This window comes from Anastrepha obliqua, unplaced genomic scaffold (assembly GCF_027943255.1).
Source record: "Anastrepha obliqua isolate idAnaObli1 unplaced genomic scaffold, idAnaObli1_1.0 ptg000012l, whole genome shotgun sequence".
NCBI lineage: Eukaryota > Metazoa > Arthropoda > Insecta > Diptera > Tephritidae > Anastrepha > Anastrepha obliqua.
The window spans coordinates 1,673,813-1,692,250 of record NW_026562179.1 but is presented as its reverse complement, the minus strand read 5'-3'; positions in this window follow the sequence as shown (position 1 = coordinate 1,692,250).

Sequence of the window (18,438 nt, the reverse complement as noted above, 5' to 3'; positions counted from 1 at the left end):
AAGCACGGTTTTTATGCCGTGGCGGGGCAGCGGTCATAGGAATGTACGAGCGCTCATAGAAGGAATCTTTGATCGCATCGTCCTACTCTTCCGTCGGAGCGTGGGCGCAATTGCGCTTTAGTGCGGATTATTCCGAGAGGAAGTCTTGTACCTACAACAAATCAGACATCAAATTTGCGCTATTTAACATGGCAGCTGTAGTAGATGTCGCAAGGTCCCATGGTTTTCTTGCCTTGCCCCGTCCATCGGGTCCCAAACCCAGCGCACAACCAGCTATCCTGGAATGCTTCGCCTTCTCACATTAACTTACTTCCGAACGGGTGTTCGGAAGCTACCTAGAGGATACTTGGGCTAATCCCGGGAGTTGTAAGCTGATTGAACCATATACAGAAGAATCGTCCTACCCACTCCCAAGTGAATGGCGATCAGTAACTTTCCCCAGTTGCGTGTACTTCTACACATGGAACCATCCTCCATGGTGGGGTTGTCTTTTAAAAAATATAGAAATCTCAATTGAAGATAGATGTCAACTTTTTCTCGCAGTTTGTGGTTCAATACAGTCATACGCAGCACAAATGTGGGGTTTTGGGTGGTTTGAAGAAGTTAATATACTGCAAAAGTATTTTATAAAGCGAATTCTTAAGCTGCCTTCACATATGCCTACATAAATTTCATCAAATCATTTGTTAACTTTGGAACTGTTCCTTAAGTATATGCTGCTACATTATCTGTCCAAAATTGTAAATAAGAAATTCTTCTGAATTTCAGATTTAAAGAACTTATTTCGTAAAAACGATGGCATCTGGCGAATAGATAACATACGAGGTGTGTTCAAAAAGTGTCGCGAATTTTGTGTTTTTTCAAAAATTGTTTAATTATTCATTAATATCTATTTTATCCCCTTCGAAGTAATCACCATGAGATATAATGCACTTGTGCCAACGTTCAATCTTTGAAGTACTTCAAAAAATCATTGTTCAGCTCCTCCTTCGATGCCGTCTTTATCTCATCAATCGTAGTGTAGCGTCGTCTATTCATGGTCCTCTTCAGTTTCGGGAACAAGAAAAACAACAATGACACGAGCTAATCGATATGTCTACCTCATCAGCAACTTCTCTAACGGTGATTCGACGATTGGCCAATACCATTTTCTTCACTTCATCAATTTTTTCGTCTGTTGCTGAAGTGCTCGGGGTCCGGCACGCTTTTCGTCGTTCACATCTTCTTGGCCTTCTGAGAACATTTCGTACCACCGATAAACGTTGCTTTGCTCCGTATGACGCAATCAACATTCGGAATGCATCCGCGCACTTAATTTCGCTTTTCACACAAAATTTGACACAGGTTCTTTGATCCATCTTTTTGAATAGGTAAAAATCGAAGACGAGCCGAAACACGTGCAAGCAAAGCAGCTGTCAACAATTAACTGAACATTCAAAATGGCCAAACTCGTCAGCATGAGTGAGAGACATGAGTACCAACATATCGCCACAAAAAAAGCGAAATTCGAATGCACGTAACCTGCGAAAATTCAAAATTTCCGATACTTTTTGAACACACCTCGCACAATCAACCTTAACAAACCTTAATCAGGCCAGGATGGATGTGTACATACAAAGAGCCTTAAATACTAGTAGAATATATAAGAAATTAGGTTGGTCAAAAGGTCTGGTGGCTAAAGGTGATATGGTAATTTTATATATATTAACAACAGATTTGACTCAGAAAATAAAACTTGCTCAATGTGTAATTTAGGTGAGCTTGAAAACATAACATATTTCCTGGCGCGCTGGCCAATATTAAGAGAATATAGAAAGTCCTTTTCGGAAAATTTACCTTAAATGAATTAACGTTTGCGTTTAATTAAATATGCCTTTAGATACAGATTTTACTTAATAGAAGAGTTTAACTGGTTTTAAAAACCAGATAATTGTTTTGCACGAAAAATAAATCCACAGACGGCTTATGCCATTGTCGTTAAATTATTGGAAATTTTTTTTTTTCTTAATACTAGAGTAAGTAATTATCAAATTTTGTATATTTTACTTTTATATGCAATGCTACTAAATAAAAACCAAAAAAATCAATCGACCTAATTTCATTAAAATCAAAAAAAAAAAAAATTGTTTAATTAAAAAAAGAAACGGGAAATGCATTCCATGGGAAATAGAACCTATTATTAACAATTAAATACTAATATTAACAATGTTAACAAAATATTAGATAGACTAACCTAGTATTTTTAAGTAATACTAATCTAATCGTTCTAACCATGGCAAGAAAACACTAACTAGTTAATTGTGGAAAATTTCCACGAATAACATCACTTCCTGGATCCCCATGACTTCCTGATATCCCTTATCTTCGCGGACTCCACATACCAGGAATAGCATTAGAAATTGAGGAGTAACTACTTTACTAAATTATATTGCTTCAATACTATAGAATAAGACGCACCAGATTATTTTAAAAAATTTCGGCTAGGCGCTTCAATGGAAAAAAATTCCAAATAACTATAATCAATTCAAAAATCCACTGTATTCATATTTAACAAGTACTTACTTAAAAATTTAACTTAACCAAAAAAAAATTCATTTTAAGATACCCAGAAAATAAATTTAGGATTAAGTGTTAACAATTGCTGCTCTTATCCGTAGAGTTTGCCTCTGTGCAACCGCACAAGCATGTGTCGTATTCAACCTCCTATTCGAACCGTCCGGGATGGGTATGGTTGGATAGTCAACGTAAACCTCAAATTAGTCCATATGATCGACTTGACGCGCTATGAGATAATTTTAAATCGCCTAAAAAAATCACCACTAGGATAAGCCAGACCGACGCCATCACCTATCAGTTGGAAAAAGCTCTAACTCCACTCAATGAAGTGAATAGTCCTAAGCCTAAAATACAACCCCTAAGCGTTCAATCAAGTGGGTTGGGTCAGCTTGGAAGTGGATTGCTGCCTCATCCGATTCTTTAGACTGGGATGAAAGGTGAGACAAACCAGTTTCAACAACCTAATAACACGGTCAATTAAACTCCAGGTAAAACTCCTACTTATCCAGAATCGACCCCGACATACTAAACATATGTCTTGCATGTGAAGGCTTCCCGCACGACACTAACCACCTCTTCACATGCCCCCTAAAACCCACTCATCTTACACCCCTCTCCTCCGGACCCAACCCGTCGAAACATCTAGTTTCCTGGACCTACCGTGAGATGAGCTAGACGAAGACGACCGGTGATTACGCTGCACTGACAGGGCAAAGGTACTGCTACAACAACAACAACAACGGTAAAATTAGAATGATGGTCATCAGGTGAATTTGAAGTACAAATGGTAGCAGTTGTAGGTGTTCCCCCTATAGTAGAATTCTGTGTCTCCTATGGCCTAATGCCTCACAATTGGTGATTAAGTGCTTCATAGACTCCTCTTCATCACAGCAGAACTTGCATGATCTTTTGCTAGATAATCCTATCGTGTTAAAGTGTTTATTACAGCCAAAGGGATATGTAAGTGCTCCACCGAGTAATATGAGCTCCTTTTTATCTAGGGTTAGAGCAGCTTTTGCTCTGTTGGCATTGAAGTTCAAAAACTTTTTGGAGTGATTAAGGCCGCTTGTGCCGTTCCAGTGTTCCCTGATTTTTGTTTGGATCGATTTTTTGGTTTCCTGTTTTATATTATTTTTGTTAAAGCCGAAAAATTGGGGTTGGTCCAATAAATAGCCCTTCTGCCCCTTTTTTGACATAAAAGTCTGCCTTTTCGTTTCATTCGATTCCCTCATGTCCTGGTACCCAAATCAGTGAGACCTGATTATGAGTGGCTAGTTTGTTGAGTGCACTGTTACTATATATTAGAACTTTTGACTTGAATGTGAAGCTATTCAAGGCTTTGAGAACCGACTAGCTGTCCGAAAATATTTTAATTTTTACTTTCTTGAACCCAATTTTTGATATGATTGCCACTGTTTTCATTATGGCGGAGAGCTCCGCATGCAAAATTGTGGTATCTGTACTTAGTGTTAGGGATTTGTGTGCTCTAGGTCCCACTATTCCTCCTCCACTCCTTGGACCGTTTTGGAACCATCTGTGTACCAATTTTGTGAGTCATCATTTAGCCGGGTTGGGTTAGTGTTCCCCTCTTCCCTAGACAAGAAGATAACCTTAAATCTCTTTATAAAATTGAGTACGGGTTTCGTGTCATTCGCCTGGGTTATGCATACTGCATGTTGAGCCCTGTTTAAAATACTGAGATGTCCAGTAAGATTTCCTGGTTTAAGTTTTTCTTTCATATGAAAAGGGAGGGCTTGCATAGTAGCTTCTTTTGTATTGCAAAATGTAGCGGTCGTAAATTTAAATTCGCTTCCATGCCAGCAGTTTGGGTAGTTCTCAAGGCCCATGTTATACTTAGCCATGCCAGCCTTTGTAGTTTACACAGTTTTGATATAGCAGTAGCTTGATTTGTTTTAACCCACCATACCAAAGTTCCATATAGTACGAAAGGTCTTACCATTTGGGTGTAGATCCAGAAGGTCATTTTTGGGCTTAGACTCCAGGATTTACTCAAGAGTTGTTTTGTTGTCCAAAGGTTTTTCGTTGCCTTTTTTATTACTGAGCTGAGGTGGGCCTCCCAAGTGAGTTTTTTATGCAAGACAATTCCTAGATATTTAACCTCTTCCTTTAGAGGTACGTCTGTTCCATTTATTCCCAGGATGGGTACCCTTTTCCTGGTAAATAGAATAATAGTGGTTTTGGAAGGGTTGATTGGTAATCATTCTTTTCTGCACCACTCCCATACAAATATTATATTTAAGGCATCCCGCGTTAAGTCCTTTATGGTCCTTTCGTGGTTGCCTTTAATTATTATAGAAATGCCATCTAACGGGTGATTTTTTAGCTATTATCTTTTTAAACAGTTGGTTTAAACAGCAGAGGCCCGTTTCCTGTTTTGTTTCACTGTCAAAGATCTTCAGTTTGGTCTATAATTGAATCGTCTTACAAAATCGAGCAACGCTTGCAAATAATTGACATTTATTATAAAAAAGCGTGTTCTGTTAAGAAAGTTTATCGCGCGCTTCTTCCATTTTATGGTCAGTTTAATCGACCCACTGAAGCGGCTATACGAGCTATTATGACTAAGTTTAGAACTAGATTTACATTATTGGGCATCAAGCCACCAACACGCTTACGTAGAGTGCAAACTGAAGAGAATATCGAAGGTGTATCGGCCAGTATTAATGATGACCATCAATTATTGATTCGTCGACTTTCCAATTAGAGAGTGCTCATTCTATTGCTTGAAAGTTCACGTTATCAAATGCACCCTCAATGTCCATAAAAGCGCAGAGGGCTATTTCCTTTAGGTCAAGGGCCTTTTCTATATCGCGAACAATTGTGTAGTGCTGTAACTGTGGATTTCCCTTTTTGATATGTAGTTTATGGAGTAGGGTTATCGAGATCACCTCCTCTCTTAGGTAACAGTCCAGTAGCAACATGAAAGTCGTAAGACTGATTGGTCTATAGGATTTGGGAGATTCAGGAAGCTTATTTCCTCCCTTTGGTGGGAATAATACCTTGACATCCTGCCAAATCTTAGGGACGTAAACCAAACTAAAACTTGATCTATATATTTGTCACAGAATTTGTATTAATTTCAGGGCTGCAAAATACCATGTAGTCCGGGTGATTTGTAGGGCTTCAACGAGTTGTTTGTCCACTCTACCCTTTCGTAATTTACTATTCTGTAGATAGTAGGACTTTTTGACCTGAACAGAGAGATGGCACTCCTTGATCAGTGTCACAGGTTGCATTAAGCCTACAGTCAGGAAAGTGAGTTCTGAGAAGAAGCTGTAGTGTTCCATCGGAACTGCTTGTAAAAGTACCATCCGGCGCCTTTAGTGTGCCAATTGGATTTGTCACTCCTTTGGTCAGCAATTTTTGCATTCTTGCCGAGGCTAGGACATCGTTTAGTTCCTCACAGAACTTTCTCCATGAGTTCCTTTATACATACTATGCTTGATATTTCTTTGCATCGTTGAATTTTGATCTTGCTAGTTGACGCAAATTTGCAAGTTCTTTGTTCCACCAAGTCACTCTCTTTATTAAAGCTTTTGTCTTGAATGGACTACTTTTATGATATGAAGATATAATGGAGTGAGTCAGGTTTACAACTGATGCTCATGTTCAGTTTATAGGAACCATACTTTTGGTTAGTTTGAATTCGAGGCACTCTGAGTATTTGCTCCAGGTGGTAGCCTTGGGCCTTCTGTAGAGCATTACGCTCTTAACTGGTCCTTTGATTTTAAAAATAATATATTTATGATCAGATTTTGATTCCTCTTCGGAGACTCTCCAGTTGTTGATCATATCAAAAGAGTGGTTAGTTGTGAGTGTCAAGTCAAGAACCTCTTGTCGTATAGAGTTTTGCAAAGGTCGGTTTACAATAGCTAGATTTCTTTGTATTAAAAACTCTAGAAGTAACTCACCTCATTTATGTGTGTCTGTACTCCCCCAGATTGTGTTGCGTGCACTTGCATCACACTCAATGATTAATATCTTGTTGCGTGTCTTACAGTAGTTGACTAAGCCTAATGTATTTGGCGGGGGTACTACGTCGGGGAAAATACCCATCCCCTACCCCGTATGTTTTAAAAAAGGGGGTATAAGGGGGGGTAGAGGGGGTATTCTACTTTCTAAAAGTGAAAACTTCACTTGTAGGCGACTTGTAGTTTTTAAGTTATTTGATTTTAAAAATTGTAAAATTGACCCAGAATCCTCCTATTTTGCTGCCAGACATCGTATAAATAAACAATTTTAGAAGATAATAAATGAATAAAAATACAAAATTTTACAAATTATTTCTATATTATACACGTATATATTTATATACATATATATATTAATGCTTACTTTTCAGTAAAGTATGTTTGATTGTATGCATTTTGAGTTTACAGATTTGTATTTTCTGGGTGTATTTAGATTTCACTATATTATGAATATATGATATATATAATTACATACACATATTTAAAAAAAAAGAAAAAAAGCCTTTAGGAGGCCTTTATTTTGCCCCTGCAAAAAGCCCAGTATCTTCAGGGTTCCAAGGACTGGGAATTGGGAAAGTACTCCACTGCGGTCCGTGGGTGAGGTATATTTGACTCCTCTGTGGTCTTCAGTGAAGTACTCTCCCATGGTATCGGGTCAGTGGAAGCGCCATCTTACAATGCAGGACCATGTACCCATCTTTGTAGACTGCACACAAAAATACCGGTTCTATGGTCTGGTCTTTCGTCACCAGTGTTTTCCCAAGAATAAATTTCTGTTAAAATCCATTTGCTCTGTTGTTAGGGGCGTATTGGAATAGTCCCTTGAGAGCACTGCCATTTTGGCCCTGTTACTACATCCTTGTAGGAGGCGGAGGGTTGCCTCTCCACGGATATGGTGGCGCTGTTTGCTGCTTCTTTTGCAGCTGCTGTTATTTCTGCTGTCTTAGATGTAGACGGGTTATCGTCTTTAGCCCGCATCTTTGAGGTAGCCTCTGGTGATGTCTGTTCCGACGACCTCTGCCACTTTAAACCTGGCTTATTGCCATCTGTCTTCCTTGCGGGTATGGGGAGCAGAACTTTGGCATATGCCTCCTCTCTGCTGAGCCCTTTTTAAAGAGGCAACTGAGCCTCGTTTTGACTGCCCCGCTCAGGTTTACGGGTTGTTTGGCTGTGCACTGCGTGGTGTGCTGTTTATGAGTTTCAGCTGTGGAGGTCACACCTAAGCTGTTTGCCTGAGACATTTCTGCTATTTGAGGGCTGCTCCTCCTTTCATGATTGAGGTACTGGGTCCTCTGGTTGTGAGATATTATGGCAGATCCCGCCATTTTTGTTTTTGTTTTCATCTATTTTTATTGCATCCATTTTGGTCCCATGAGTAAAAGGGAAAGTTGGTCCGCTGCGCCAGTGCCCCGGTAGTGCAGTAGAGCACTTATTGAAATAAAGCCTTGCCTGGGCGCTCCAAGTTCGCATATTAGCGACTAGATACCCCCTAGGCACTCATCCATCGGCATATGCTGTTTCACCTTGGATTGGGGATTTGTGTAGACTTTGCTCTACCTAGATTTTATATACCTTTTCTCGGGCAAATTTTAACCCCTGACCCCCTGGGGTACAAAGCAACCCAAATGAACAAACGAGAATCATTATACTTAATGCCTGAAAAGGAATGACTACCACGTCTACTAATGGGGTGTCGAACATAACCCGCACGGAAACAACGGTTGAACCACTTCAGGTACACACTATATTCCTGGATATCTTCAACGATAGCTTATGGTCAGGTAAAACATCTTTAAGGTAAAGCACCTTTCTGGTTCCTATATTCTACAACTGAAGAACGAGGCGATAACGGTCAACAATCAAACCTACTGGAGTACAATCAGCTCAGGTGTGCAGATGTTCCTATCCATTTTGTCCGGATCTTGTCATTCAAATGACATCTGGAAACGTACGACTTTTGGGTTACCTGAGAGACAAAACTAACTATTTCGCTACGTTTGAAGACCTGGGACTTATTTTTCTAATGATCCTTGTCTTTCTGATTTGGAAAAAGTTGACAACATAAGCCGAACTTCCTGAGCTGGACTTGTCCGTGGTGCGCCTCCCCAAACCCTGAACTGCTTTCGTTTGTTTACATGATTACAAAATACATCGGTTTGTGTTTGCTTGTATTGACACAATGTTGCCATTCACATGCGTGCATACACTATTATTATTATTATTGATTGGCTGTTTTTGCACTGCGACCTGAATGGATCTATTATGCAGCCATGTACCCGACTCGAACAGTTTGAGGCTATAAATAAATCATAAAATTCCTGTAGGCTTAATCTGTACCAGGATGTTTGGATTTATAGCCCTATTTCCCAGGTAATTTAGTCTGCGTCGCGCCACTGCTGGGCAATCGCATAGAGCATTTTTTGCTGTTTCTTGTGCCTCTTTGCAGAGTCTACAAGAATCGTTTTCTATCAAACCTATCTTCTTCATGTGATAATTAAATTTACAGTGTCCTGTTAGTAGTTCAGTGTAAAGTTTTATGTCCTTTCTGCTTAGATTGAGGATTGCTTCCTCATTTATCCGTTCTGGATAGGATGTCTTTTCGATTGCCGCATGCCCGATTGGGCTCTCCAGTAATCGATTAGGCCTCGTTGTTCCTGCTCACGTAGAAAGGCACGTTTGAAGCTGTTATTTACCCCACAGAAAAGTTCAGGACCTATGAAGGGAGTGTTTGCCCCTTTTTCGCCAAGGTGTCCGCAATTTCATTCCCTTCGTGCCCCTCATATCCCGGAACCCACATCAGGGTAACAAAGTTTCTTGATGCTAGGGTGTTGAAGATTTTAAAACATTCCCAGACCAACCTTGATTGGAATGAGAAACTATCCAACGATTTTAGAGCGTGCCTCTTCGTAGACATTCTCTGGCACACAGCTCTAAGGCGTGCACCTCCTCCTGAAAAGTGGAAGTGGTTTTTCCCATTGCGACTGCTTTTTTGAAATGTGGTCCGACAATTCCAGCCCCGGCACAACCGTCTTCCATTTTGGACCCATCAGTAAACCACACCAGTGCGCCCTGCTTTAGGAATATTTCATTGTTTCTCCACGCTGAGCGGTCACTAATGACCACTTTTAATTTCTTGGAGAATTATAGTTTCCTTTCCATCTTGTCGTCAACTGTCAGGCACGGAGAGTTCTGGAATCCCAGAATCCTAACATGTCCTGTGAGATTGCTCTCAATTCTTTGTTTGTGACGTACGATAAGTGATTTTTCCAGGTCAAGGTTTTGTCAAGAATTACTCCCAGATATGTTCATGTACCCAGATAGAGTTAAGTCGGCGTCCCCTAGTTTAAAGGTCCGTAGACTTAATTTGCTTCTTCGGGTGAAAGGTACTACAGAAGTTTTATTCGTATTTAACAAAAGTGCCTTTTCCTGGCACCAGTTTTGCGTAAGGTCGAGAGCTAGTTGCATGCGATCAGTTATAGCAAAGTCAAATTTGCCTCTAACCATGATGACTTAATCGTCAGCAAAGCCCTGAACTCCGTATCCGAGATCGTCGAGAGTTTGTAGGAGCTCGTCAATGATCAATAGCCGGTGATAAAACGCTTCCTTGGGGGCATCCTTTACTCATAATCTTTTTGGCCCAGTTTCACAGATTGTCATTTTATTCCTCAGCATATTGAGAACTCACGTTATGATTCGTCTATCTATTTCCTTCCTAACCATACTTTCCTCAATTGAACTGAAAGAAGCATTGTCGAATGACCCCGTAATGTCAACCGATGAACAGAAGGCAATCTCCTTACCAGCCAACTCCTTTTCGATCTTGGTCGTAAGACTATGAATGGCAGTTTCTGTCCACTTGCCTGACTGGTAAGCGTATTGTTCAACATAGAGAGGCGAATCCCTAATATAAGCATCTCTAATATATTGATCAATTAATTTTTCCATAGCTTTGACCAGGAAAGAAGTTAGGCTTATGGGTCGGAAAGCTTTTGGTGTGTGATCCGCCCTTTTGTCTGCTTTCTCAATGATTTGTTTAGCCGTGCTCGAGCCGCTGCTGTTGATGGCTGATCATCCTACATCTTTGCCGCGTCATCAATTTTTTATCTTGCGCCCTTCAGCCTAGGTCTGAGTAGGGCACTGCCAAAGCCGTAGAAGACCTTGTTGCCCCGCTGTTGGACCTTTTCAGCCGAAATATTGACCAGAGCAATTGCTTATTCCCCCCCTTCTGACCCGAAGTTCCGAATTTGGCGATTCTATTTGTCGTTGGGCCAGGAAGCTGAACTTGGAAAGTATCCAACGAAAATTGTAGCTTTTAGCACTTCTGCCTCGTCCACAACTTTCAACTTTGCTCCCTCCCATGGCTTTAGACCCGGTATAACCTCCTTAGTCCAGGCTAACGTTTCGTCGCCCAGACAGCGACATACATACCATCGAGCATGCATTTCTGAACTTTTGTTATTTCTCCGTGGACCAAATGCCCTCGCAGAAATCATACGGCAGCCAGAATAGGCACTGAGCAGGGAACTTCCGCGGAAGTACAAAGACCATCGGTACCTCTTTGCCAGGACCAGGATTGCCCTTGGCTGAGGTCTGCACTCCTTCCATCAAGTTGAGAACCGACCGAGAGGTTGTGGGCACTGCGGACGAGTCGTCAATATTTGCGTTGCCAGCTGGTGCAAATCGCTTCGTCGGCCTGGATCTCGATGTAGGTGTTGAACCACCAGAACGGGATATGTTTGAGGTTGTCTGTTCGGGGCCAGGCGCATTTGACTGCCTCATCGCCATCGACCGGGCTGTTTCCTGAGGTATGACCTCAGCGACTAAGGTTTTTAGTCGCTTGCGTCCAGCACCGGACAGCTTCACCCTGTTTTCATGAGTCTTTTTGTTGTTATCCTCATTTTTCTCTGGACCAGTTTCCAAGAAAGTTCTCTCCTGTTCCGCGGAGATAGACATTCCGGCCCACTCCTGGATAAGCAGAGTGTTTATCTCCTCCGGCTCGTCGGAAGAGGGACCGAGTGCCCCTCCCCGCAAGTCGAGGTCCAATATCTCACTGAAGATGAGAGCAACCGCCTCCTTAGCCAGTGATTTTTGTTCGCTAGTAGTGGTTAAAATATGCACATTTGATGGTGTGCAGTCCGGTTTGGATGCCCCCATGGGATGGCCAAATGAAACCGTAGGATACCGCCAGATATTGTAACGAGTTCGCAATCAATCTTGACTCTACTCCGTCAAGCAAGCTCACCGGCATAGCTGTTCCACGGTGAGTTTAGGGGTTCTTTTTTAAAGTAGTGATTTTGACTTCGCCCCTCGCTCTCAAGACCGTGTCTTGAAAATGAGAGACGGGAGCAAAATCCCCCCTAGGAAGTTCCTTCTCCCTCGCCCGGCTATCGGCAACCCAAAACCAGCAGAAACATGACCGTACTGATAAGGGGCCTAACGACTGACCAGAAATCGTAGAAGGTCTACTTTCAGCCTGTGCGCTGTTTTAATTTTTTAACGACCTTATCTGGTCAACTTGTTGGTCCGCAAGAGGTATTTCATATCCCTCTACCCACCTAGCTATACCAGAGATGGATCCCCTATCCGCCACCTGGGGACGCGCCTGGTAGGGGTTACAAGTTCCCCAAAGGGAAATTGCGTACATACTCATAAGCTTAATAGTGTCAGCTGACACGGAGCGTACGTTTACGTCGGAGAGTGTGGGCAATATTACACACGTACACGTCACGCGTAACCGCGGGGCTTGAGAAGAGGGGATTAACCCCTTAACATGCAAAGTTGAGACCCTGAACGAAAAATCTTAATAATTTTTTTTAGTGTAAGAGGGGCAGAAAAAGGTCAAAAAAGTTATTATCTAACGCTTTTTAGTCTTTGCATGCCTACAATTCAAAATAATTTGAAATCCACACCAGGGCAGTCTTGCCGGTTTAGGTCAATTAAAACAAACCTAAACCTAGCCACATGTATGCTACCTTTAAAATTGAAAACGAATGTATAGTCATTTAAAAAAAATGTTTGTTTTGTTCTAAGGTAGTAATAAAAAAAAAACATTTTTTGTGAAACAGCATAAATTTGGCCTGTTAAGCATAGCTTGCCCTTTATTGTCGTTACTTTTGGAAAACTAGACAGGAAAATGATCGTACAAATTACAGAGTAAGTACCTATATCAGCAACTGGTGATTCACTTCTCCTTTCCACATTTAGGTTCTTTTCCATATGTGCTGAGCAGAACGATTGTTAGCAGAAGCTCCAAAACCAGAATCAATATTTTTCCAGAACTCAGGCAACTTCAATCATTTCTCTTTTTGCCCCGATTTATTTGCGTCATTAGTTTTTTAGTTAGTTTTTTCGAATGCAGTCACAGATATGAAATAGGTATCTGCATTTGGCGCAGGTATTTAAAATAAATGATAACTGATGATAAAAAAGAGGTTGTCTGTAAAGTCGGTTTACTGGCAATAGTTTAACGTGACAACGTCATAAGAAAATATTGATGGAATGGTTGCAATTTTCAAAACAAAATTTTAATTTCATTTGTTTGATAGATATATTGTATGGATATAGAGGAGGAGGTAAATGGAATTTCAATGGAATGGGTCAAGTTACATTTACACAAACATGAAAAATGACGAAACATTTATCAAATTCATGAAAGATATGTTCAATTTCGATTGTGCATCAGACGTTAATAAGTCAACAACACTAAGAGGCAACATCATCGATTTGCCTTTTTCAAGACACTCGAAACACTCCCTTTCATTTCCTACTTTTTCTATCATCGTCCTATTCTCAACAGAGAAATGGTTCATTACCATGCACACAGCAAGAAGGCATATGCAAATACAAGAATGTGAATTTATATACAAATGCGCATATACATACATATATGTTGAAAATGCAACTCTATTCACATATTCATGCAACTCTGCTTTTGGTTTTTGTTGAAACAACACTAATTTTCTATTACTGTACTTCACTTGTATTTTGACTTTCATTGAATAAACACCATATATATATTATATTCAAAAGTAACGATCAAGAAGAATAAGTTTACTTCCAACAGGTTATGGGCCCAGGTGCAAATTCCTGGCAACCAAATCAAAGTAATTGTGTATTACGAAGTAATTGTGCCACCATGAGTTCGTTGTTCAACATTGAAAAATTAGACGAATCTAATTATGAATCATGGAGCCTGCAAATACAAAGTGATAGGGATTTATGGTCTGTTACGTTCGGAGAGACACCATGTCCAGATGAAGGTGCCAAAGAAAGTGATGTGCTCTTGTGGAAAGCAAAAAATGACAAGGCAAAAGCAACTATAATTTTAAGTATTACGCCCATGCAAATTGGCTATGTAAAAAATAGCAAAACAGCGAGTGAAGCATGGAAAAGTCTAGAAGAAGTGCATAGACCGAAAGGGCCGGTGCGAAAAGTCACTTTGTTCAAGCAATTACTTTCAATGCGAATGGCAGACAGTGAGTGTGTCCAGCAATACATTTGCAAGTTTATCTCAATTGCGGAAAAGTTAGCAGGGATTGGCGTAGGCTTCCAAGACGATTTGTTCTTTATAATGCTACTTGCAAGTCTCCCAAAATCCTACGAAAGTTTAGTGGTAGCTTTAGAATCTCGTGATGAGCTTCCTAAACTCAATGCAGTAAAAATAAAATTAATTGAAGAGGGCGAACGGCGTAAAGCATACAATTCAGAATACGTTGAAGGTAACGCGCAAGCATTCGTAGCGCAAGAAATGGCAAAGTCACAAAAAAAGTTGTCTACAAATACAAAAACATACGAAAGAACAAGTGCAGTAGTCAAAAGCAATGACAAAAACAAACGGTCGAATTTCAAATGCTACAGCTGCGGCAAAAAAGGTCACTTTGCTGCTCAGTGCAAAGAAAAAGAACGCGAAAATTCATCACAACAAAACGCAAAGAAAAACGGTTTATTTGCGGCAGCTACAGACAGAATTTTGCATACAGATGCTTGGTGTATCGACAGCGGCGCTTCATCTCATTTGTGTTGTCAACGCAACATGTTCGATAAGTTCGAAGTTTGCAACGAAACGATTATGTTAGCTGGTCAAAATAAAATGACAGCAACAGGCAGAGGAGTTGTACGAATACAAACAAAAGAGTCTGATGTCACACTTGTCGACGTTTTATATGTAGCAGATTTACAATGCAACTTTGTGTCCGTGTCAAAGGCAGTTAAGGGTGGTTACATAGTACAATTCAAGGAAAACAATGCAACAATCATGGATGAGCACGGGGCAAAAATCTTAAGTGCTAAACAGGTCAGTGATCTTTATTTATTTGAAACAAATAAAAATCAATTATATTTTGCGAGGAAATCATCTGATGACGCAATAAAATGGCATGAGCGCTTCGGGCACTTGAACTTCACAAGTTTGAGAGAGCTAAGCAGTAAACAAATGGTGCGTGGACTCAATGTAAACATACCAGCAGATGTCAAATGTGCTTTGTGCATGTCTAGCAAATGCAGTCAGCGTCCGTATAGCAGTTCAGAAAATACAGCAGCAGATGTGCTAGGAGTCGTCCATACCGATGTATGTGGCCCTATAAGTGTAGCATCAATTGGAGGTGCAAAATACTTTTTAACATTTACTGATGATAAAACTCGATACGTCGTAGTATATTTTATTAAACATAAAGGTGAGGCCTTTGATAAGTTCAAAGAATATAAGGCGATGGTAGAATGCCAGACAGGTAAAAAATTGAAAGTCCTAAGAAGCGATAACGGGACTGAATTTATAAACAAACGTTTTGATGAGTTTTTAAAAGCGAATGGTATATTGCGGCAATTGACAGTACCATATACGCCACAACAAAACGGCGTAGCAGAGAGGTTAAACCGAACGTTTATCGAGATGGCAAGATGCATGTTGCTTAGTGCAAATGTTGGGGAGTCACTATGGGCAGAGGCAGTGGCGACGGCAGCTTATTTGAGAAATCGTGCACCAACAAAATCATTGGGAACTGTGACACCATACGAAGCATGGTTTGGTAGAAAGCCAACAGTAGTACACTTACGCGCATTTGGATCATATGCAGTTGCACTCGATAAATGTCAACGTGGTAAGTTCAAACCAAGAGGTAAGGAGTATACCATGGTAGGTTACTCAGATACGGCAAAAGCCTACAGATTGTATGATCGCAAATCGAATCGCTTAATTGTAAGCAGAGATGTGTATTTTATAGAGAAACAAAATGCATATAAGCAAAACTATGAGATAGCACATACAAATGAAAATAGTACGGCGAGCGTAGATGATAATGTTAATGAAGTTAATATTGAAATTTCAAATAATGCGCAACCAGATGTCAATGTACATAACAATATCGAACAAGAAAATGTTATTGAAATCGCTCCTGATGTTACATATTCAGACAGAAGCGATGATGATTTTGAATCGGCAGAAGAAGATGCAGTAGAGCCAAGACGTTGCGCAGGTAGACCTAGAATGATACGTACAGGTAGTGTTGGTAGGCCAAGAAAGGCATATAATTATTTGAGTCTTATGCAAAAGGAAGATGTCAAAATACCTGATACTGTAAACGAAGCAATGGCAAGTGAATTGTCAGAATATTGGTATGATGCTATGCAAAACGAATATGAGTCACTAATGAAAAACAAAACATGGGAACTTGTAGAGCTTCCCGCCGGACAAAAATTAATGCGTAATAAATGGGTATTTTCTATAAAGCGAAATAAAGAAGGTGACATAGAGCGTTTTAAAGCTAGATTGGTAGCGAAGGGTTGTTCGCAAGTTTATGGCGTGAACTACACTGAAACGTTTTCTCCTGTGGTTCGCTATAGTATATTACAATCAGAATGATATTTGCTATTGCGGCAGAATATAGGCTACATCTACACCAAATGGACGTATCGACCGCGTATTTAAATAGCGAGTTAGACGAAGATATTTTTATGTCACAACCAGAGATGTTTATAAATAAACGATACCCAAATCATTGTTTGAAATTAAAGAAAGCCTTGTATGGGCTTAAACAGTCGGGACGAAATTGGAACATAAAACTAGATTCAGTTTTAAAGCAAATCGGTTTTAAACAATGTGAGAGCGAACCGTGTGTATATGTTAATAATCATAATGGGCAAATTAACATAATTGCAGTGTATGTGGATGATTTGCTGATCGCATGCTCTGACTTAAATCATATGCAACGAGTGAAGAGTATGATAGCAAAACGATTTGAGGTGGTGGATAAGGGTCAAGTCCAACACTTCCTGAGCATGGAGGTTGAAAGAGAAGGCACTACTGGAGCTATATTTGTAACTCAAAAGGGGCATATAAGAGAATTACTACGTGAACATGATATGCAGGATTGTCGACCAATTTCTGTACCTTTGGATCCTGGACATAGAGTTGATTGCAATAACGAAAAATGCAAGAAGGTTGATCAGGTAAAATACCAATCACTCATTGGATCGCTAATGTATATAGTAGTGTGCACGCGACCAGATATTTTACACTCGGTGTGTAAGCTTGCTCAAAGAAATACCAACCCACATGCAGAACATTCAGCGGCAGCGAAACGTATACTGAGGTACTTAAACACAACGCAAGATAAACGACTGAAATATTACCAAACGGGAAAACCAATTGAATGCTTTGTGGATGCAGATTGGGGCGGCGATGTAAGTGATCGTAAGTCGTATACAGGGTACGCTATAATTTTGGCTGGAGCAGTTTTCTCTTACGAATCGAAGAAACAGTCGACGGTAGCACTTAGCAGTACTGAAGCCGAATATATGGCTTTAACATGTGTCGTTAAAGAAGCCATTTATTTAAAACAATTGCTGAATGAAATGGAGCTTAATTGTCCTAAAGTTATGACCGTGCATGGAGATAACTTGAGTGCGATGAATCTGGTGAAGAACCCAGTATATCATTCCAGAACAAAACATATTGATATCAGATATCACTTTATAAGAAACGTATATGAAGCTGGTGAAATTGAATTAACTTATTGTAACACCAGCAATATGATTGCAGACGTTCTTACTAAGAATTTAGCTAAGCTCATGAAAAGTTTGTAAAAATGTTAGGTTTAAATTGAAATGAAATATTTTATTGCTTGAATATGTTCATTGAGGAGGAGTGTTGAAAATGCAACTCTACTCACATATTCATGCAACTCTGCTTTTGGTTTTTGTTGAAACAACACTAATTTTCTATTACTGTACTTCACTTGTATTTTGACTTTCATTGAATAAACACCATATATACATATATTATATTCAAAAGTAACGATCAAGAAGAATAAGTTTACTTCCAACAATATATATGCTCACTCAAGTAGGACAGAGCCAGATGTCGAACGTTGCCGAACGCGGGGGCCGATTGTGCTCTTTGTCGTTCGTTCGCGCTCTCGCTTGCAGTTCAAGCACATTAGCTTACATTTGCTTGCGTACGGAATAGATTCGTATATTTGATATGTCCATATGACTTGTATGCATATTTACATATAGATTTGTTCTTTTTGAAAATTGCGCGAAATTGTATACGTATAAGCATGTTTATATACATATATTAGTATACAACATATCTTATAAGGTATATGGTAAATATTACCATACATTTTTTCCTTCATATATAATAAAAAAATTAATAATAATAACATTAAAACAACAGGTATTATTAACAAACTTGGTTTTATTTTAAATTCTTCAAGTAAATCAAATTAATAATAATCAATAAGAAGGCATATGCAAATACAAATACGTGAATTTATGTATGTACATATGCGCATATACATACATATATACGCTCACTTAAGTAGGAGAGAGCAAGATGTCGAACGTTGCCGTTCGTTTGCTTTGTTTGCTTTGTCGTTCGTTCCGCGCTTTC